This window comes from Cygnus atratus, chromosome 1 (assembly GCF_013377495.2).
Source record: "Cygnus atratus isolate AKBS03 ecotype Queensland, Australia chromosome 1, CAtr_DNAZoo_HiC_assembly, whole genome shotgun sequence".
Taxonomy (NCBI): Eukaryota; Metazoa; Chordata; class Aves; order Anseriformes; family Anatidae; genus Cygnus; species Cygnus atratus.
In genome coordinates this window covers 163,668,594-163,692,339 of record NC_066362.1, presented here as the reverse complement: position 1 = coordinate 163,692,339, position 23,746 = coordinate 163,668,594, and positions in this window count along the sequence as shown.

The following is a 23,746-nucleotide window of genomic DNA, read 5'->3' as shown; positions in this document are numbered from 1 at the left end:
ACTGGAATATCTTCCCCCTATATTTTCCCCTTTGAAAAAAAAGTATTTTTCAAAGGTAATTTCTAAAACCACTATAAGACTCAGAACTAGAAACAAAATTCTTTTTACTTGAATGCCAAGAGGTTTGAACTTAGAAAATCTTTTTATGCTATTGTGAACTATAGAATCTAGCTTTTGAAATCATTATAGAAAATACACCACAAAAGAAAATTTGTGCACTCTGAATGCATGCACATATCACTTACAATCTTGTTGTTCATTTTATGGAACCTGTTTCTAAGGAAAAAAAAGGATCAAAAGCAGATTAATTAAAAAAAAAAAAAGAGAACAATATTTTATCAGCATAATTAATTTCATTTAAGTACCAGAACTTGGGAATTTAGTAAATCACCATCCCTGATTTTAAGTGCATTTTGAAAGAAAGAACAAGAGTTTGCAAGTTATCTTTTCGCAGTTCAAGGGGAAAGCTCCCTCCCTTCCTTTCACACCAGCTATTCTTGACCACTAAATTGTCTTCCTGCTTCCTCCCTCTTAGATTTCATGTTTAAAGCTGCAGAAAGTTAAGATAAACAGGAGTTGTCACACTAATGTATGACTCAGTAATAATGTGAAGCTTTATGTCTTCTTTTTGTACTAGTAAGACTACTAGTGCTGCAAAGGATAATTGTTATGTTTTTAAAAATACAAGCAGCTGTCTGTGGAAGCTTTAATTAGAATTGATTTGCTCATAAGAGGTCTTTACAGTCTTACTCTTTAAATAGATGGCTGTCATCATTTACAGTCAGAAAAGCTATGCATGAATTTCAAACTTCATTATTTTCACTGTAACTTAATGTGGTGTCTTTCAAATATCTCAAAGCTGGTATATATACATGTATACTACCATAGAAGAGTAAGCAGTCTGCTGTTGGCAAAGTATAAAAGCAAAAAAGACCTAGTTTTATGATCCTGTATCCCATGATCTCAAAAGTCCACTCAGAATAAACAGGAACTTTTAAAGCTTTGTGTATGACACACACTCCCCAGGACATTGGTAAACTGCACTGCATTTTGTTTGCTCAGAGGATGGGAGGGAGAGTAAACACTCACAGGTTTGGAAGTTTCATTCTGAAATAATAGGATATTTTACCACCTAATGCTTAAAATGCCTATCTCCTTCCTCTTTGGGTATCTAAACCCCTTGTGTAGGGAAAATAAAAGCTATAGGGTTTGTAGGATTGTCGTATTCCACTGGCCCCCATGGTTATGCACATTGTGAAATTTGACTTAATGTATGTCTGCAGATCTTTCATACTTAGTGAAATAAATCACATTTCCTTTAGGAAAGGGAGTAGCTCCTCAAACATCTGATTGGAATGAACTATATTGTTTCCAAAATAATATATACCCAAATGATATCCAATTCGCTGTAATGAAGCAGATTCAGTCCTGAGCAGTAGTAGCCAAAGTAAATGCATCTTTTATTGAATGTAACAATACTTGCCAATAATGAACACCACACTGTAGTGTATGATTCTGTGATTCCTTATTTTCCCATTAAGGAGCTCTTGATCACAACTGCAGGAAAGATGAGTTGGTAAGTTTTGGTTTTAATCTTTAAAAAAAGCTTGTCTGCCCTCCTGTCCATTCACTGTTTTGGAGAGCGTTTTCTTCACTGTGTTTAAGGAAACTCATTTTTTAATTTCATCTGTATCTTTCTCATTTATAGGCTATCTCAAACGATTTTTTTTTTCAGTGACTGTAGGATTGTTTGGGTTGCAAGTTCTCTTGCATTCTTACATTTTTGTTTTACTACAAAGTGTTTTGCACTTTGCTAGTGCATTCCATGCACTTTCTTCCCTTTCACTGAGAAAGGGATTTGCGTAGAAAGGGGGAGAGCCTTATGTACTCCACTTTTTTTCTTAATCCTACTTCTCTTTCCTACTGTGTTGTGCAGGTGACTTAGATTTGGGGCATCTGAGTAGTACCACATCTCTCCAGCTCTTCCAAAGCTGGAGAGGAGCTGTATCATGGTGCAGCAAGGAGTACAGGTGCCTGTCTCATGTCTGTGCTCCCCTTTCCCAATCTCTCACTCCATTTCTGTTCCATTCCACTGTCTGACGAGCTCACCTCTTTCCACAGCCTCTCACCTGAACATTTAAATAACTTAATTCAAAACCTGTTTCAAACTGTTTCAAACTACCCTAAAACTCATTTCTTGTCCCTGTGTTCATGGTGCTGCTAATTATATCTCTTCTTCATGACCATTTATTTGTACTGACTACTGAATTAGTAAATTTTTCAGGTTTAGAAAATCTGTAGTCATTTGAGATACTTAATTCAGGTATGAATGTGTGTTGATTATTGGACAACCCTATCAGTCAGCGAACATTCTATAAATTAAATGGTCATTTATTATTCACATTGGCTTAATCAGGGTTTTGTTGGGTCTCAGGAGATACTCTGTATTCATGGGGATTCACAGTTTGCTTAAGTTTGGAATAATGATTGTTACAGAAATGCCTTTTTATTTTTTATTTTTTATTTAAATGTTGTGCTGTGGACTTAAAATGCTCTGTGAAATGCAGTTAAAGCAAAATGCAGCCATCTGATTTGCTGAATAGGGATCCTGTAAGGGAGGACAAAATTCTTGACTGAAGCACAACGCAGATGGCATTACTTAGCTTCAATTCTTTCAAGTTTGGATGCAGGTGAAGCAGTTGACAAGACTGCTCTTGGGTGTCTTTTGTATGGCCTACTGTCTACTCCAAATGGACACTGGTCAAAGTGCTTGAACTACAGTACCTATCCTGGACACAGGATTTGGGCTAAGAGAACTCACTGATTGATCTGGGTCCTGCACTTGCAATAGAAGCAGGAAAGAATATGAGGCCTGTAGTACCATAAATGACTGGTTTTGGTTTAACACAGGCAATGTGTTTTGCAGTGTACATATATTACAAAGCTCTATTCGATGTGGGTAGCCTAGAGTTTACAAGACAGATGCAAGAATATAGGGAATTCGTTGGTGGAGATAACTCAGCACTTACTGTAATTGTTTCCACATCTTCTGAGGTTTCTTTAGTAATATTTGTTTTTATTGAAATATCATATAGCAAACAGTAGATAAATTATACAAAGCAAATTTAAAAGGCAGCAAAGTTAGTTGGCCAAATTTAGATTTAAATTTAGATTTAAAACATAAAGGGGAAAACATTCCATCTTTGAGAAAGTTTTTGTTTTCGTTTTTGTTTTGTTTTGTTTTTTGTAGGTAACCGGTAAAACAGTCTTCAGCATGAGCAAACTGCACCAGCACTGGCAGAATTACGCTCTCAGTTTAAATATGGTGCAGGTTTTTATTTGCACATTTGCACTTCTTAGCCCATTCAGTTCTCTAGAACACGTATGAATCACTGCCTCAGTGGTTTAACCTTCCAAGACAGTCAGCTTGCCAGTAGACATGCCAAGTAGTTTTAGCAGTTGCCAGCAGTAATGTCTGAACCATGCTATGGCACAAACTGTCTAGTCAGTATAAGAACGTGTCTCCAGCAGCATACCTTGCTGCACTAAAATGAAATTTGCCTACGGGATATAGTTCAATTACAAAGGGGGCCATTCTCCTTGATTTGTAATGTTTGCCATACTGTATATATCTGCTGTTACACTGCTTTAATGTATTCACATTTCAGCCCTAGTGAAAGCCTAAAACATTACAAACAGTTAACAAAACAAGAAAGACAGTTTGGGTATTTGATTACTTAATCTAAAGGGAGAGAAACCTGACCAGTGGAGCAACTGATAGGAAATAACCATATCGTATGCACAGGGTACTCCTGCTAGGGTACATTGCCTTCCTGCATCCTTCAGTATCATTACAAGTGGGCCGATGTTTCTCTGTCATCTGTTCTTCTCTGTTTCTGAAACATAAATATTATTTCTTCCCAAAATATAATCTCTAAAGGTAGGATTTATTTAATCTAATGTTAGTTATCATAAATTAGGTATCTTTGCTAAGCTAGTCGTACAGCTTTTCTCTATACTCAATGAGGAAAGACGAGTTTCTCTTTGGGGCAATTTGTCTCTTACTGAGATCTTTACTCAGATCAGCTTCTCTGTGGAGGTGTCTGTGTTTTTCTCTCCACTAAAGCAGAGAAGACCCAGGCAACTAGATTAAACTTTGGGGAGAGAGGAATAGCACCCCCCGTCTTACAACATGTACCTGTAATTTCCTAGGTTCTCTGTGACTGTTGCAAAGGCTGTTATCCATTCTCTCAATATTCCTGCCAGTATAACACTGGCTTTTATGCTAATTGAATTAAAAGACTGTTTTTTTGTTAAAATGTTCGTTTCATATAAATACTGCTTGTGTTCCTGGTGACAACCATGGAAAGCAGTTTTATAAATTTAAAATAAGTGATCTGATGTCACTTGAAATGTGCCCATGGGCAACTTTGGAAAGGCTTAACTGACACTGGAAGATAAGCTTTCTCTGTATTCTTTATACATGTACTTACATTATAATATTTTTACTGCTTGTATAGTAAACATTTTATTTCTGAAACACCATAATTGTTAAGTTATTCTAGACAGATGAAAGCAAATGCAATGGACTGTAGCTAATCAAGAAACCACTGGAATATGTGCAGAAATAAGGCACTGATAGACAAAAGGGGAGGCACCCATCATTCTAATTAAGTAGCAGCAAGACATTTGTCCTCAGATCTTTAATTTAATCATGTTCTCAATTTCTCTGCCAAATTATGATTCCTATTTTTAACCATCAATTTGTCATCACTTATTGCTGATCCTCTCCACTACATGAGTACATTCTCCCATAGCTTCTGCTAGCAAAATTGTTTACTTCTGAGTCCAGGAAATATGTGTACTGCTTGTACTCACACTCACTCTTCCTACGTTCCCAAACACATATACATGGGACACATATACTGTACAAGTTTAGTGGTTTTACATAGTAACAGCTATGTACAAGAAGCAGACATCTATTAATAGATAACAGAGAAGGAAATCAGATTTTCTGTCTTTTGGCTTTATTACAAAAAGTTTACTGGAAGTTGAGTTTTCATTTTTACCAGAACTTGGTACACAAAAAATATGAATGATCTATTTTGGAATTTGTAAGAGGGAGAACCAGACAATAAAAAGGTCAACAATCTACATTGAAGTTATTGATATTCCTAGGACATTATGTGTGATTTATTTATTTATTTACCTATGGCATTTTACAAATATATTAAGATCTTACCTCGAAATTCCAAGGCTTGACATTAATCATGTTAGCTATCCCAGCCTGACTACGGTGCAATTGCTTTGTTTATACTATAAAATATGCTAAGTAAGTAATCCATACTGTTGCTAGAGGTAAAAGTGTCATTGATTAAAAGACCAAGAAAACAGTCATGATTAGGAAGCAGACGAGCAAAATCAAGACAAAGTCTTCATCACAAAATAACTACAGGATAGAGGTATGACTCTTAGATTGACTGAGGTAATGAAAAACAATAGATTTTCCAGTATGGTAAGAGAGAATGAGGGCTGAATGACTTTTAGAGAAAAAATAGTGCTGGAATTTTAACTCTTCTTGAGAAGACTGACCGTAGAAAATGAAAACCCTTGGCACTTATGTTAAAGCAAATTTAAAAACATTTATCTGAAAAAGGTGTCAAGATATGAAATGAAAGTCCGACACCATCCTTTCTGGCAATTAACATGAGATGCTAATTATCAGATGAAAAAGTGATTTTTGCTATGATTTTTTTTCAAACTATGATTTTTGCTGTGAAAACTACATTTTTCCAACCCTCTTACCTTGGTTTTTGTGGTGTTTTTCTATGAAAGCGAGGAAGCTTTCAGCTGCTTTCAGTAGGTAAAACATATATGATTTCCCCCTTCTCGTTACCTCTCATTTCAAAAATTATGCACCTCAAAACCCATCTTGTTAACAACAAGATCCTTACATGGCTGCATGGGTTCCTTGCTACATTTCTATTTTGAAATTGCCTGTGACTGATGTTGTTTCTTGCTGTTCTAAGGTTTTGGAGTTTTTATTTTAAGTGTGTTTTAGTGTTCATTGCCCAAAGCTCTTCTGAGATACATGTTCTTCATTGTTATACTTCAGGTTTGGAAACTGCACTCGTCATTTGGAAACACACTTGTCATGGCCCAAGACAGAGTTCCTTAGGGTTGAGTTGTATCTGGAGAGGAGCAGCAAAGGTGATCTTGTAAGGACAAGGAAAACATGAAGGGCAAACAGCAATATCGGGGCTTTTGTATGAGCATATAATCCATGGCCAATGACACATGGAAACACTGAAATGTAGCTGGAAACTGTAAGTTCAGTGTTATGAACAGTTCTCTCTCTCCAGGACAGTAGTTATGGATAGGAAATGACATTGGTGCTTTCTTTGATTTCCCTTCAAGGAGATACACTCAATGTACCTTCAAGACAAGATCTCTCTGTCACACAAAGATCCACACAAAGATTGGGGTGAAAGATTGGGGTTGCCCTTTAAGTGAGGGAGCAATTAGAGTGTACCCCGCTCCACCTGGGGGAGGGTGAAGGACAAGTGGAGAGCTTGTGGGTGAGAATTATGAGGTGGGCTGGTATGGGAGACACTGTTATGGGGGTGTACTACAGGTCACCAGATCAGGAGGACGTGGTTGATGAGGCCTTCTACAAACAGTTGGTAGTAGCCTCATGATCATGGGCGCTGGTTCTCATGGGGGACTTCAATTATCCAGACATCTGTTGGGTAAGCAACTCGGCCAGGCATGAGCAGTCCAAACGGTTCCTACAATGCGTTGAAGACAATTTTCTGATGCAGGTGGTGGAGGAGCCGACGAGGCGGGGGGTGCTTCTGGACCTTGTCCTTACCAACAGGGATGAGCTTGTTAGAGATGTGAGGGCTGGGGGCAGCTTGGGATGCAGTGACCATGAGATGGTGGAGTTCAAGATGGAACTTGGTGGAAGAAGTAAGGCTAGTAGCAGGATTGCTGCCCTGGACTTTCGAAGAGGCACTTTTGACCTCTTCCGGGACCTGCTTGAAAGTATCCTGGGCTAGGTTGCTAGAAGGCAAGAGTGCTTGTGAGAGCTGGGCTACATTTAAACAGCACTTCTTCCAAGCTCAGGATCGGTGCATCCCTAAGAGTAGGAAATCGGGGAAGGGGGGCAGGAAACCTGCGTGGATGAGCAAGGAGCTCATCGATAAGATCAAAAAGAAGAGGAAGGTCTATGAAATGTGGAAAAAGGGCCTGTCCTCTTGGGAGGAGTATAGAAGTGTTGTCAGGGCCTGCAGGGACGCGACGAGGAAGGCTAAAACCCACCTAGAGATGAGGCTTGCAAAAGAGATAAAAGATAATAAGAAGGGTTTTTTTAAGTATGTAAACAGTAAAAGGAAGACTAGGGATAATGTGAGTCCCTTGCTGAATGAGGGGGGTGTCCTGGTAACAGGAGATGCCGAGAAGGCGGAGATACTGAATGCTTTCTTTGCTTCAGTCTTTGCTTCAAGGACTCCCCCCCGGGACTCCTCGACCCTGGTGGGGGGAGAAAGGGGCTGGGAAATGGAGGGCTCCCCCGTGGTTGACCCGAGGGTAGTTGGGGAGCGCCTGAGTGGGCTCAACGCACACAAATCCATGGGTCCTGATGGGATGCATCCACGTGTGCTAAGGAAGTTGGCAGAGGTGATCGCCAAACCGCTCTCTATCATCTTTGAAAGGTCCTGGAGAACAGGAGAGGTGCCTGAAGATTGGAGGATAGCCAATGTCACTCCGGTCTTCAAGAAAGGCAAGAAGGAGGATCCAGGAAACTACAGGCCAGTCAGTCTCACCTCTGTCCCTGGAAAGGTGTTGGAACAGCTCGTCCTGGATGCCATCTCCAAGCAATTGGAAGAGAAGAATGTTATGAAGAGTAGTCAGCATGGATTTACCAAGGGGAAGTCGTGTTCGACCAACCTCGTTGCCTTCTATGATGACATCACCAGCTGAGTAGATGGGGCAGATCAGTGGATGTCATCTACCTTGACTTTAGCAAGGCTTTCGATACTGTCTCCCATGACATCCTGATAGCAAAGCTGAGAAAGTGTGGGATAGAGTGGACAGTTAGGTGGGTTGAGAACTGGCTGACTGGCTGAGCTCAGAGGGTGGTGATCAGCGGCACAGAGTCCGGCTGGAGACCTGTGAATAGTGGCGTTCCCCAGGGGTTGGTGCTGGGTCCGGTTTTGTTCAACATTTTCATCGACGACCTTGATGAGGGAATAGTGTCTGCCCTCAGCAAGTACGCCGATGACACGAAGCTGGGAGGAGTGGCTGACACGCCAGAAGGTTGTGCCGCCACTCAGTGAGACCTGGACCGGCTGGAGAGATGGGCAGGAATAAACCAAATGAGGTTTAATAAGAGCAAGTGTAGAGTCCTGCACCTGGGAAGGAACAACTGCATGTATCAGTACAGGCTGGGGGACGACCTGCTGGAGAGGAGCTCTGAGGAGAAGGACCTGGGGGTCCTGGTGGACAACAGGTTGACCATGAGCCAGCAGTGTGCCCTCGTGGCCAAGAGGGCCAATGGGATCCTGGCGTGCATTAAAAGGAGCGTGGCCAGCAGGTCAAGGGAGGTGATCCTCCCCCTCTACTCTGCCCTGGTCAGGCCTCACCTGGAGTACTGTGTCCAGTTCTGGGCTCCCCGGTACAAAAAAGACAGGGAACTGCTGGAAAGAGTCCAGCGGAGGGCCACAAAGATGATACGGGGCCTGGAGCATCTTGCCTATGAGGAAAGGCTGTGAGACCTGGGTCTGTTCAGCCTGGAGAAAAGAAGACTGAGAGGGGATCTTATCAATGTGTATAAATACCTGAGGTGTGGGAGACAGAGGGATTTGGCCAACCTCTTCTCAGTGGTTTGTGGGGATAGGACAAGGGGCAATGGCCACAAGATAGAGCACAGGAAGTTCTGCATCAGCATGTGAAAGAACTTCTTCACTGTGAGGGTGACGGAGCACCGGAACAGGCTGCCTAGGGAGGTTGTGGAGTCTCCCTCTCTGGAGATATTCAAGGCACGTCTGGATGCCTACCTGGGCAGCCTGCTATAAGGAGCCTGCTTTGGCAGGGGGGTTGGACCCGATGATCTTTTGAGGTCCCTTCTAACCCCTTTGATTCTGTGATTCTGTGATTCTGTGAACTGTAGTTTCCTACCTCCATTTTAGAATTTTTCAAATGGGAAAAGTTATCCTTGAGTTGCTGTTCAGTCACCACTACCCTTATGCAGACCACCTACCCATTACGAGACTTTTCTGCTCAATTTTGGTGCCTGAACTAGCCAGATATACTTTAAACACAGTAGACAGAAGCAGGCACTTCCATGATATGGTTCATCTCATCTTAAGGTCGACGTGTAGGAACCAATTGAGTTGTCTGAACATAGTTGCCTGTTGCCATAGGGTGTCTTGAATTGTCCATGTGAAATCAGTAAATAAGGTCCAGGATTTTTGGTAGGCCTGTGCTCTTCTCTAACAGAGATCAGGTGGACAAATATGATACTCTGCAGCATCTAAGTGGCACCGAGACCTGTATTTAAGCAACTGAATAGAGTCCCAAATGCTTAAGTTTTCATTACTTGTTTGTGAGTGGATCTAGTACCAGACTGTAGATGCCTAAATGTAATGCCTGCAAATGAACTGCATTTCTAAGCTCTCATTATAATCAAACCACATTTAATTACTATTGCCAGTAGCATCAGGAAAGTAGGATATGATTTGACAGAACTTTTTCAGAAAACAAGACTGATAATAGTTTCATAATTGATTTGTGGAAGCCAAATTCTTCTATTAGCAGGCATAGGGAGGACAGTTTTAGTAATTAGTCTTATTTGAGAGCAGTAGAATTATTTAATAATAAATCTTTTCCAAGCTGTGTACAGATGCCAGACCTGGGCCTTGCATTAAAGTAACAGATGTAGCACCATTTAAATGAAGTTGAATATGTTAATCCTAAACAACAGTGACTTTGGGTCATCCTCACTTTGTTCCCATTTGTTTGAACTTTAAGTGGTAGGTTTTAATCAGAACATGTTTATATATTTTAGGATGTTTATATTAAACCATGTAGTGCTTCAAGCAACTCTGCAGGACAAAGGTACTCTGTACATCAGTTTATTTTTACTGCTGGTCAGATGGTATTCTGTGACATGACAGTACACCTCATACTTGCCAAAACATTGTAGAAAGGTAATGCCTGAAGGCGGGATAAAAATGTTATTTAAAAGAATCCTCAGATCATATTTGTAAGAGACTTGCATGAGGAAAAATATTTTTCTGTCACAGAGGGTAATTAATAACATCTGTAAGAAGTATGACCAACAAAGTAGAGTTGTTTTTTTTAAAAAATTGGACTTGTTCCTGTGTCCATAAGAAAATACCACAGGAAAGAAACTTACAGTTGGCTATTCATGTAATGTAATACCTCTTACAGCTTTTGGTCCAGATACGTGCTCTGTCAGAAGCAGGAAGTCTCCTGGATGCTCTGTAGTGCCTGGAGCATTTTTGAAATCTGCATTCAAGTGAAAGAATGTAAATATAGCATAGTTATTGAGGTGACAACTCACGCACTTCCTTGCTTTGACAGAAGAGTTACTCTCAAAGAGTATGGATAAACAAACCTAAAAGGCTATCTGGAAGGATGAATGCAATGGGCTCATTTCAAGCCAGCTCTGGGCAGGATGACTGGCAATTTTGAAATCTGTAATCATAAGACCCCTCTGAAGACCTGTTACACCATCCTTGCTGGTCTCAGGAACTTTTGTGTTGGTGTCAGCTTCTGCAGAACTACTTGCAGAACACTCCTTGTAACTTTGCTCTACGTCCTGTGCAAGGTGCAGCACACTGCACACAGAGGAGTAAACTATGGTGTAAGGCTGTAGTCTGACAGCCTTACTTAAAAGCTATATACTAGGACCTCTGCACAGTTAATAGCCTTAACTATTAAATAAGCAAAACTTTCTGAGCAGCAATCCAAACTAGCCAGCAGAGCTACCTCCTCTATTCTGTCCCAGTTTAGGTGACTTCATCTGGTTTCTCTGGGTAATTTATAACTCTGGTGATGGACATTACTGCAATTCTTTGCAGCTGTCATTGATGCCTGCAAGTGGTATGAGCTCAGAATCCTCCTTTGTGTATTGCTTCAACAACTTGTGTTTTTCTTGCATCTTATACACTCCAGACTTCTCCAGACTCCAGACTGGATTAGGAGGCCTTTTACTAGGGTTGCAGTTACATAGCTATTTCTATTTGTATGATTTTTGTAAATAAATATGCAACATGAAATGTAAGTAAAATACATTTAGGCACATCCACTGCCTCACTCCCCCAGCTTCCCCTCTTTTCTCTCTGTGCTATCAAGGTGGCATATGTATGAGGGCTTCCATTTTGGGCAGGTTGATCTCCTTTGCTCAGCCTCCTTAAACAACATGTATGGAGCTTACTTCAAAATATTTGTAATCAACATATTGTGTAAATTGATGTGCAATCATGTGTTGAGCTTAATAATTTTTCAGCTTGTCTCTGAGGTGCATTTCACTGGTAGGTCTCTTGAAATAATAAAACAGGTCTGAATAGGAAATTGTAAGTGGCTGTGTTTTATACTATTATACTATTACAGATCTTGGATTTGGCTGTCTAAACTGTAACCATTGCCTAATCGAGACTGTCACCTGAAAAAAAAAAAAGGCAAGCTGAGGGACTCTTCTCTCCTCTCCTGAAATTGGAGATATCAGCATTTGTACAATGATGTCAGTTTCACGGAAATGTGGGACAAACATATCTGAGTCCTTTTCAGGTTTACAGAGTTGGGTCTAGCTACCTTATGAATAGAAAAAGCATGAAGTTTGGGAAATTTGGTCAATTATCATATGATTAGAATGCATGACATGAGACACTTTAAATGGGACTTGTTTCTCCATCTCTGTTTTCTGATCATTGACCTATATCATGTGCAGACATAGTGCTTCAAGTCAAGGAATTGCTGAGAAGTCCATGATCATCAGATCATACTGCATATAGCTGTATTCATACTTTCACAAAACTCTGGCATCAGCTTCTATCATCATTAAAGGCATTGTAGTTCTCCCTGTTTTCTGAAACAAATATCTGCAAGTGATGACACATATTTATTTAGTTTTTATTTTGACTGTGGCAAATTTTTTTCAGTCACTATTGAGTTATAGATAAGGGACACTAGCAGTAACTTATTTATATCCAAACAACTCAAAATACTGCTGTTTAATAAACTGTGGCCCACTTGCAAAATTATTAACAAGAATAGTTATTTACTAGTAACATATTCTAGTAATGCCATTAGAGGAAAGAGCAACTAAGAGTCCAGAGAAGAGTACATTTTTTCTTGGCCAATCTAAACAAATCTAAGCCTGTTTTGCTCCAAGGGAACAATTTCTTCCTGTGCCACCAATAGGAGGCCTTTTGCTTGACTTGGCTTGTTCTGTTGGCATATACAGCAAACCCTGACAGTTTCCTCAATATCTCTGTTCAGCTGAGCCAATATAAAGCATTTCTGGTTCTCTTCTTAGGTTCTTCAATCCTTACATGACCTGTATGGTGTTTTTTTGTTTGTTTGTTTGTTTGTTTTGTGTGTGTGTGTGAAAGGTACTGCAAGAGTGTAGGAATGATGTTTCTTCTGTCCTTAAGCCAAAATTCTATGGAGGTTTTAAAGACCCTCTTGAACTGGCTGGAGGGACAACCCCCTACAAACTGTTTCTGTTATTTTATGCATTTTTTTTTACCCGTAACTAGTACTAAACATTTTTGTTCATCCTCTGCATAGGCAATTGATGCTTGAGTATCCTTGCAAAGATGTATAACTTTCAAAGATGAAAAGTATGGACTAGGAATCACTAACACTATTTCTAGATCACAAGGGCTAAAAGGACATACTGGACTGAGGTGACAAAGGGACACAGCATTCCCAGTTTATATTAAAATGAGGGCTGAGCAGAAGTCACTGTGTTTTAAACACATTGTGATATGTCTGATACCTTAAAGTACATCACTGCCCATCCAGATGGTAATTTGGACAGTAATTAAATGTCTTTCTTCATCTATCATAAAAGTTTTAAAATTTACAAAAGAAGCAGCAGACCTGAGCAAGTCAAAAAAAAGTACAGTTGGCAGAGCTTCTGCAGAAATGGTGGAAGATGAAAACATAAAAACAGTGATGATTTTAATAGCTTATTTCATCTGTATTTACTCTATAGTCAGTCATATCTACTGATTTGCCATTTACTCTCACTGATTTATTCCCACCATTTTTTTCCCACCTAACTTTTTCCTCTCAGAACTTCATAGAAAAGGTTTAAGCAACAAATAAAGCCAATAATAACAAAGCTAATTTTGCTACATTGTTTGCTGTATTTGTATGTTCTTCCTTTCCTCTACACTTTGTCTTTCTTGTGTATATATTTTATGATTTCTTTGGTCCTGAGACTTTCGCTGGTTGCATGTTTATACTGTCAATGCCTACCACAATGGATGCTTATTGTGTTGTCCTGTACCTGATGCATAAAAAAATTAGCAATAACTGAAGTAAATTTTTATTTCTTAATGGTTCTTATAGCATACTGTGAGCTTCTCACTGGTCTGCATAGTATACGCATATCAAATATATGCATATCAACATCGGAGTTTGAGGGAGAAAGAACAAAGAGACTGTAATGCCACCAGGGAAGCAGCACTTTGCCATGGATTGGACACTGGTAATTTGTTTCTTCGATATGGGTTCTTGTGTTTTGATACACAAAGTAACACTGAAGACTATCATTAACTCATCTCTTACTTGAATACATATACTCTGCCCTTGAAAATCATACTACAGAACAGGAGTTCATGTTTAAGTCTACAAATAGTCACATCTTTGAAAATTTGTCCATGACGTAGACTGTCATTAAAAGATTGTAGTTGCATGCTATGTACATTATTCATCACAGTGTGTCTTGTTGCATAGTGAATAATTTACCACAAGGAAGAGCACTGTATGTAAAAAGTAATCTGAAAGTTAGTCCATGCTGTCTGCTTTATATATACAATTGATCATATACATAGTAAAGACAGAGAAAAGAAACATATGTTCAGTCTTTGAAGAACTTTCAAGGTTTGCATTTCACCATCACATTTTCCTTCAGTGATTCATTTGGACTGCACATTGGTCTTTTAAGTCAGGTGATCTTTTTCCCCTACAGTTGTGTGATGATATACTAACATAAATATAAGCTAGACTCCCAGAACAATAGAGTAATTTAAATTCCAAGAAACTTCAGTACAACTGTCTGCTCAAAGCAGGCTCAATGGACATCAGGTTGCTCAGGATCTTGTCCAGTTGAGTTTTAAGTATCTCCAGTTCTCTGTATAACAGAGACAGGCACTTAAGCTCTTCCTTGGACTTGCTGCATAATTTTTCCATTGCTGTTGCTGCTGATGTTGTTAGTGACAGTGGTATGGCTTTGACTGGGAAGAATACTTCAGGTTTGTTCATACCCCATGTGTTGGAGCAAAGATGTCTAGCATAGGAAGATAGACCCAGGCAAGATGGACCTTTCTCTTCTCGGATGCTGGTATAAAATAAGGCTGTTTTGACTGGGACATTACCTTTTATCTTGCTTTGTCAGGGAGACAGCCACAGTCCTTGTTGACTGGCAAATTTGGATTAGTTGAGTTGCTAAGACACTAGCCATCATATCTGAGGAGTCATAGCAGTTTGGTGAGGTTCCCACTGACTGGAAGCGGGGAAACATAAATGCCATTTTTAGAAAAGGAGAAAAGGAAGACCTGGGAAACTACAGGCCAGTCAGTCTCACCTATGTGCCTGGCAAGATCACGGAGCAGATCTTCCTGGAAACTATGCTAAGGCACATGGAAAATAAAGTGATCAGCAACAGCCAATATGACTTCAGTAAAGGCAAGTCATGGTATACAGATCTGGTGGCCTTCTATGATGGGGTGCAACTCTTGTGCATAGGAGAAGAGCAACTGATGTCATCTACCTGGACTTGTGCAAAGCTTTTGGCACTGTCCCACATGGCATCCTTGTCTCTAATTGAAGAGACATCGCTTTAACAAATGGACCACTCAGTGGGTACAGAATTGGCTGGGTGGTCACACTTAAAGAGTTGTGGTCAATGGTTTGATGTCCAAGTGGTGACCAGTGATGACTGATGTTCCTCAGGGGAAGTATTGTGACTGGTATTGTTTAACGTCTTTGTCAGTGATATGGACAGTGAAATTGAGTGCTCCCTCAGCAAGTCTGCCAATGACACCAAGCTGTGTGTTGTGGTTGACATGCTGGAGGGAAGGGAAGGAGTGCAAGGTCCTGCATTTGGGCTGGGGCAATCCTAAACACAAATGCAGGTTGGGTGGAGAACAGATTGAGGGCAGTTCTGAGGAGAAAGGCCTAGGGGTGTTGCATGATGAGAAGCTCAACATGAGCTGGCAATGTGTGCTTGCAGCACAGAAAGCCAACCATATCCTGGGCTGCATCAAAAGCAGCGTGGCCAGCAGGTCAAGGGAGATGATTCTCCCCCTCTGCTCTGCTCTCATGTGACCCCAGCTGAAGTACTGCATTCAGCTCTGGAGCTTGATTTGACAGGGGTGCAGAGCCAGTTCTAGTGGTGTTTCACTATTTACCAGTGACAAGGAGACCTACAGCACCTGCATTCAGCTCTAGGGCCCCAGCACAGGAAGGATGTGGACCTATTAGAACAAGTCCAGAGGAGGGCCATGAGAATGATCAAGGGTTGGAGCACCTCTCCTATGAGGACAGGCTAAGGGAGTTGGGGTTGTTGAGCCTGGAGAAGATAAGGCTCTGAGAGATCTTACAGCAGCCTTCCAGTACCTAAAGGGGGCCTACAGAAAAGTAGGAGAGGGTATATAGTGATAGGACAAGTGATAATGACTTTAAAAGAGGGTAGGTTTAGATTAAATGTAAGGAAGAACTTTTTTCACTCAGAGGGTGGTGAGGCACTGAAACAGACTGCCCAGAGAAGCTGTGGATGCCCCATCCCTGGAAGTGTTCAAGACCAGGTTGGATGGGGCTTTGAGCAACCTGGTCTGGTGGGAGGAGTCCCTGTCCATGGCAGGGGGTTGAAACTAGATGAGCTTTAAGGTCCCTTCCAACTCAAACCATTCTATGATTCTATTTTGTGATTCAGCTGCATTAATAGATCTGTCTCTTGGACTCTGGCACTTCTGTGTAGGGTTGGCCTGAGCATGGAGGAGCATACCGTAAGGTTACTTCTCCATCCAACTTATTGTGCATATTTTGGAAATAGTGAAACTTCCCTCAAATTCCAGATTCTTCCTAATTTTCCTCAAAATCCAGATTCTTTCTTTGGCCTCAGATGATATTTTTCTGATTTTGAACTGGTGAAACCATAAATGTTGATCTCCTCTTTACCCAAACTGACACTTCTTTAAATGCTGCTTAGCATCATACTCATTCAGCTGCGGACACAAATGAGATAACTGCCTCACAATCTAGCACAGGAATGTCTTATAGCAAGTTGCCAAGGCTAAGACATATCATTTTTGTCTGTAGCATGAGAATCAGGAAGGGCACACAAGGCCGTGATGCCTGCAGGCTGAAGAAGTCAGATCTGCCAGCATTTATTTTTGTATTAGGAATGAAACCTTGGCATGCAGTGTTTTCCCGTTCATGATTGCATTTTTATTTTTATTTTTGTCAAGGCTGCTATTTAGGCTCCCCCAACCTCCAACACCACTCACTACCCCACAATGGGACCTTGGGTGATAAATAACATGTGTGTAGCCAAGAAGATCAAAGAGCTGAGTTCTGAGCATGACATGTGGACATAGGAACACGACAATATAGATATGACACTGTTTGGAATTCTGCAATGGCCAGGACTCCTTTATACAGAGTGCTTCTCAAGCAAATACAGGAAACAGATCCCATTCCCAAATGGTCTAAGACAAGAGCTGACAGAAGGATATAAAAAGATGTGGAAATGGGAGAGAACTATGACAGTATTATCCAGCATAAAAACCATGGTTGCTATCTATTTCCCTCACCGTGCAAAAGACCGAGGAAATTTTCATAGTAATTCATTCACAGACAAATGCTCAGAGCGCATCCTGTGTAAGACTGTCATGCAGAGATATTTTTGGAAGAAGACCACAAGTGAACATTTCAAGCTGCTGTCAGTGCAGAAGCACTGGACGATAAATGAAAAATGTTGAGAACTTGTCTGCAGGGGCATCATCTATCCTGGCAGACAGACAAAAATGTAGTAGTAACAGCACACAGCAGTGATAAATACAAGACAGAGGGAATAGAGAAGGACAGAGTTGTGAAGAGCCAGAAAATGAAAAGTTTATGTTTATGCCATGAAAAAACCAAAAAAAAACAACAAAAAAAAAACACAAAGATTTGTTTAAAGGGTCTTGAAGAAAACAGAAAACCTATTTCCTGATTACAAATTACTAACTTCAACCTTGCCTGAATATTAGTCCAGGACGTTCCACCTCCCTTCATGAATGTGAATTACTATCAAAATTCAGCATCAAATACCAAATGGGTTAACTTATCTGCTTAAACCAACAAATAAATCATCCTACAAGAAGCTCTTTCAACTACTGTTTTTTTGGAGTGACTCCCAATAATATTAATGACATGAGTTCTTTCAACTTGAGTCTTTTGGAATGGCTCCCAATAAAGTTAATGACATGAAGCTCTTTCAACTAGTGTCCATTCATTTTGGAATGTGTCCCTGTAATATTAATGCCATTCCCTCAACTCATTCATCATTGTAACATTGTAGTATTTACACATTCATTTTCCTATATATTGAACTACTTTTCCTTGTAATAAAGTAACATTTTAGGTAATTAAACCGCATTTTGATCTAAATATATATCCAGTATTAATATATGCAGTGTTTATAGCCAGACACAGAGAATTAAATTAGTGAAACAAAAAATCCACTAAACTGGAAATACTGCAATTTGCAAATGCAGTATATGCTTTAATTAACAACTTTATTGTAGGATAACTTCAGGCATGCAAAAAGTAATGCAATGAAGATGTGTTTTATTATTTACTCAGTAGAGATGTCAAGCTAATTGACATAAAAAAAGGTCTGACTTCTTTGTGTGTCTATATGGAAATGAGTCATAAAAAGACAGTGTATCTTTTAACCTTTTAAAGTGCCTGTTTCTGCAATGTCAACATTGTTATGAAGCATATTTATTCTCTGATGTACTTTTTCATGTTTCAGACAATGAAACTGAGTCTTTTGGAATAGCTCATCCAGACTGAGTTGGATCTGAGGGTTTCTGTGCACAACAGTAACATAACTTCTTACACTGTCTGTCTAAATTACATCTACTGAGAATTACATCCACTGTTTGTTTGTCTGGATGACAATTAGGATTTTAATGAAGCATCACCAACTGACTCAGGCCAAGTTTCTCCTACACCTCTCCTTTTCTTTTTTTTTCCCCCCTTTTTTCTTCTCTCTCCTTCTCTCTCTCTCTCCCTCTTTCTTTCAGGGTGGAAATGCTGGATGTACAGAAATTCAAAACAAGTGCAAAAGAATCTGCTTGGATGCCTAACTCAGGCTGTGCGCCATATATTTTTTTTGTGTTCTTGTCTGTTTCATCATTCTTTCTCACACAATTGCTGACTTCTGGAAAAAATAAGGGGGGGGGATAAATATTTGCTGTGTATCCTGCTCAGGAATAATAGCCTCAGGTGGTTCATAAGTGGAAATGAGGAACATCTTTTCCTGTCAAACTTCTGAACTGTCAGAGGGTTCTTATATGCAGAGACAGGAATGCCAGCTTTGCAACAAGAAGTTGTCTGAATATAGACCTTCCTAGAAACAAGTGCTGTTGACAACACATTTTCCTTGTCATGCCACAATGTCAGTTCTCTCTGTACAGCTTTTCCACCATCTTCTTTCCAGAAAGAGTGAAACTAAGTATGTTTCCTATATAAGTGGAGAGCTGAAGGAAGAAGGCAAAAAGACATTGTTCAGATAAGATAAGTTTTCACTCCTCTGCTGGCCTACAGAAAAAAACAACATGGTTATCATGAATAGGATCAGAAACTGAATCTTTTTCTTCCTAATACTAAGGGCATAAAGGGCATGTGGAGGCGCTGTCAGCTACTTTGTTCCCTTCCAGAACCTCAACCAAAGACATCTATTCTTTCACAGGCAACACAACCTTGACTCTTAGGATTTTACTTAATTTAATTTATTGTCAATGAACATAAACTTTTAATTACCAGTTTGGGAACTGAGAAACAAAGAAAACAAACAATTAAACAAACACTTAAGAAAACACCTTTCCACCCCTTTTCCTAGGCTCAGCATCAGTTCAGGTCCCTTCTGTGAGGCAATGGGTAGCACAGAAGGTTAGGATCAGAGTGGGTGTGGGTTCCTCCACAGGCCTCTGCAGAGGCTGGGTTGGTCGCCAAGCTGACCAAAACTGGCTGTGACCATCACAGGGTTGTTCATGGCCTCCTCCTACCCAAGTCACCCTGCATACTCCTGCTATACCTTCCCAGGCTGTTTTTTGTCCAAGCTGTGCTATTACACCCAGACACACTCTTGGCAGAGCAATTCCTTGCTCTCAGAGATGTCAGAAATACCTGTAGGTACTGGTGTCACCCAGAGTAGAATGAACATACACACAGAGATGAAATTTACTTGCAAGTGGAGACCTTATGCTGTGCATATGTACATTTTATTACTGTCTTTTTTTGTCTTCTTTCTTGGAGTCCTTCATACTCCGTGATCCCGTGGTTGCAAAGAAATTGGAGAGCAGAAAATGCTCACCTCTCTACACCATCTGTGTGGGACACAAAGAGGACACATAAATAGGGCTGGGACTGCTGGAGGGAAAAACAGAACTCAAGCATTTGATGGGTTTGTGCCTGCAGTGAGAAGAAACATATGAACAACACATCTTGGTGTATTCCACTTACAGGTAAGTAACTTAATCACCTCCATGCTTCATATGTCAGACAAAAGTCAGTGGTAAAAGTATACAAAAACAGAAAGCGTATTACTCCCCCCAAATAAGATAGCACTGTAGGAAATACATCTATGAAATAGATTTTCTTTGGCACTGATGAAACTTTCAATGTTTCTATGGTGAAGACAAGTTTTATTGCCATCTCCCAGTGTAAAATCTGAAATACCGGAAAGTTGAATGACATGGCAATCTAAGAGGTTCATAGCTCATTCAGGAATAGATACTATGGAACAACTCCCATATGTATACCTAGTAAGTAATTCATCCTTAAAACATGTAAACCCTTAAGCACCAAATACCAGACCCATATCTGCTCTTCACAGGCATCATTTCACTACCTTGGAGGAAGCACTTTATAGCAGCTAAGCATCAGCCTCTTTTTCTTCATATTCTCTGAGGGCATGCAACTGTTGTTTGGTTATCTAGAAAGTTGTTTTTAGAAGCAATATGTAATCCAGTGGTATGGAATCCTGAATAAGATATTTTATTGGTAGGAATTGCTGGATTGTTTAAGAACATGGAAAAGACATGTAAGGCTTTTAACCTTGAGGTCACTGTTTTGTGTTTGGTCCAGCCTGATAAGAAACCAAAAACATTGTCTGTATGTTCTCATGCAACTCTTCCAAACAAGCATTTCCTAAAGTATTAGAGGGAGGTCATTGCTGTTGTTTTTCCTTCTTTTTCCTGATTTCTCTTCTGACTTCAGACTTGAACATTCTGCCTGGTATGTTGATCTGCTTCTGCTTTAGAAATACAGCAGGGTTTTTTAATGAGATTTTTGGTCTGTAAAAAGAATGTTTCTGCTTCCCACATACATATTGTATATGAATAGTACTTTACTTCATGATTACCCCATTGAATTCACTCAGACTTTAAATGGAGTCTCAGCTAGACATTGTTCAATATGAGAAGCCTTTTGTTCAGGCTATATGTTCTAGTTTTATTTCACACAGATAAGGCACCAAGAAAGAAAAGCCTGAGTTTGTCACACATAACCATCTTATCTGCAATAACAATGCATTTGTAAAGTTTTGCTTAATGTATTTTGGGAAAGGATATAATTTGGGATTAAGCTCAGCTGCAGAAAGTCACTCTTAGTGTCAAATTAAAATATTTACACAGGGACTTGGGATGCATTTAGGTTAAGTTTCAAGGTTAAAGAGAGAAATTAAGAATATCTACAATCTGTATCTGACATCCTTTGAAAACATCCAACTATAAAAGACTTGCAGAGCAGAGTTTCCTGAGCACAAAACATGCTTAGAAGTCTCCCGCTCTAGACATGTGGGAACCTCAGCTCCAGCAGTTTCCTCTGATCAGGGCTGATTTACAGTGATCAGACTGGTAAACACATATGGAGGACACTAATTTAACACCAAAAATGTGGTGACACTGCCTGAAGACTCCTCGAGGTCCTGGGGTTTGGTCCTCTGTTCCTGACATATGTGTCATTACTGCCATCTTCTTATGCTTCAGAAGGCCTCCTCTCTGTTCTCTGTGTTACCCTGGGTTAGTCACCAGTACAAGAATGAACCAATGCTGAGCCTTTCTTATTAGCTACACATTCATTGCTCAGGGTCTCAGACTCTCTAAAATAGGCCAGTTCCCTACAAGCCCATTTCTCTTCAATGTTTTTATTAACAATCTGGATGCAGGTCTTGAACGCATACTAAGTACATTTGCAGATTATACTAAATAATCAAGGGTAGAGTGGCCTTGCTGAAAGATCTTGACAAATTAGAGGGCTGGACAATCACCAATAATATGAAGTTTAACAGAAGCAAGTGCAAGATTCTGCACCTGGGATGAAGCAACCCTGGCTATACGTACGGACTGGGGGATGAGAGGCTGGAGAGCAGCCCCACAGAAAGGGATCTGGGGGTTCTGGTTGACAGCAAGTTGAATATGAGCCAGCAGTGTGCCCTGGCAGCCAGGAGGGTCAGCTGTACCTTGGGGTGCATGAAGCACAGCATTGCTAGCTGGTCAAGGGAAGTCATTGTCCTGCCCTGCTCTGTGCTGTGTGGCCTCACCTCAAGTACTGTGTGTGGTTTTGGGCACCACAATATAAAAAAGACCTAAAACTATTAGAGAGTGTCCAAAGGAGGGCTACAAAGACAGTGAAGGGTCTAGAGGGCAAGACATATGAGGAGCAGCTTGAGGTCCCTTGGTTTGTTCAGCCCAGAGCAGAGGAGGCTGAGGGGAGGCCTCATGGCGGCCTGCAGCTCCCTCACGAGGGGAGCGGAGGGGCAGGCACTGAGCTCTGCTCCCTAGGGACAGCGACAGGACCTGAGGGAATGGCATGGAGCTGGGACAGGGGAGGGTCAGGCTGGGTGTTAGGAAACAGGCTCCCAAGGTCATGGCACCAAGCCTGACAGAGCAGCTGGACAATGCTCTCAGACATATGGTCTAATTTTAGGTGGTCTTGTGTGGAGCCAGGAGTTGGACTTGGTGATCCTTGTCAGTCTTCCAACTTGGGATATTCTATTATTCTGTGGTTCTATAGTGAATGATGCCTCAGGGATAATTGTACTTATCTCTTCTACTCTTATTCTGTATGAGATGCTTTATTTTTGACATCTGTTGTACTATGAATGTTGCTTTTGGTTGGCAATAGGCTTTTTTTTTTTTAACATATACCTAGGTTATTTCTTGTTTACTGCCACCATGATTGTATTGCGTACACTCCTTGTTTCTGAAACACTTTTTACAGGTCCCATTTTAGAAAACCTTTTCTCCTAGCTGCTGAATGACTGTTGGACCATTTTCCACCAGAACTCATAACTTATATTTTTGAACAGGATCCAGCTTAAATTTGAACCTGCTTTTCCTAGATGACACCTCAAATATCAGTAATTGGAGAGACTGACTACTCCAACTGCTTGTGAGCCCTAATCCAGGAAAAGTATTTGAGGAAGAGGTTGTCAGAAGTATCTAAGTCTTCAGTTCAATTTGATTTAATGTCTGGGAAGCAGTGTGGAAACAGTGCTGATGTGCATTAGCTGATGCTAATCTCTCAGTCCAATTTATATCTTCATGCTGCTCAATTGCTCTGAAGCAGCTGGGTATATCTGAACTACTGTTTTCCTAAGACCATATGAAGGCATTAGCTTTATACTAAAAAAAATGCCAATAGTATTCAGCTGGCCTCCTTTTGTCATTTTGGCAGCTGAGCAGAGGGAAAGCAGAATGCGAAAGAGAATACAACCCTTAGTGTTCAAGCAGTCAAGTGAATGGGATGTGTGTTACTTGTAACTGTTACCAACAATAGGGTACTGTTGATGTTACCAGAATCTCTGATATTTTCAAAGAGATCTGAAAATGACATTTATTTTCAGCAGCAGAAATACATCATTTGAATTACTTGTACTTTCCCACATAGTAAATATTGCTGATACAAAATGAAAATAATCAGCTTCTCATGGAATTTGTAACCACTAACAGTTGAATATTCAAATAAATGTGTTTGTGAGTTTTCTAGCATTGGTGGTGTACTGCTGGGATTGTATGCCATGGCAGGAAAGCTATAGGAGGCTTAAACTGGGCATGGGGGAATGATACCAATAGACCTGTCCCTGTAACAGCTTTAAGCCATTTTATAACCCAGTCAGAATACATTAGATGATTAGCCATGTCTGTCCTTGTCATGGTTTGGCCAGACATTGGGGATATATGAGCCATATTTTAACCCTGATCACAGTACTGAG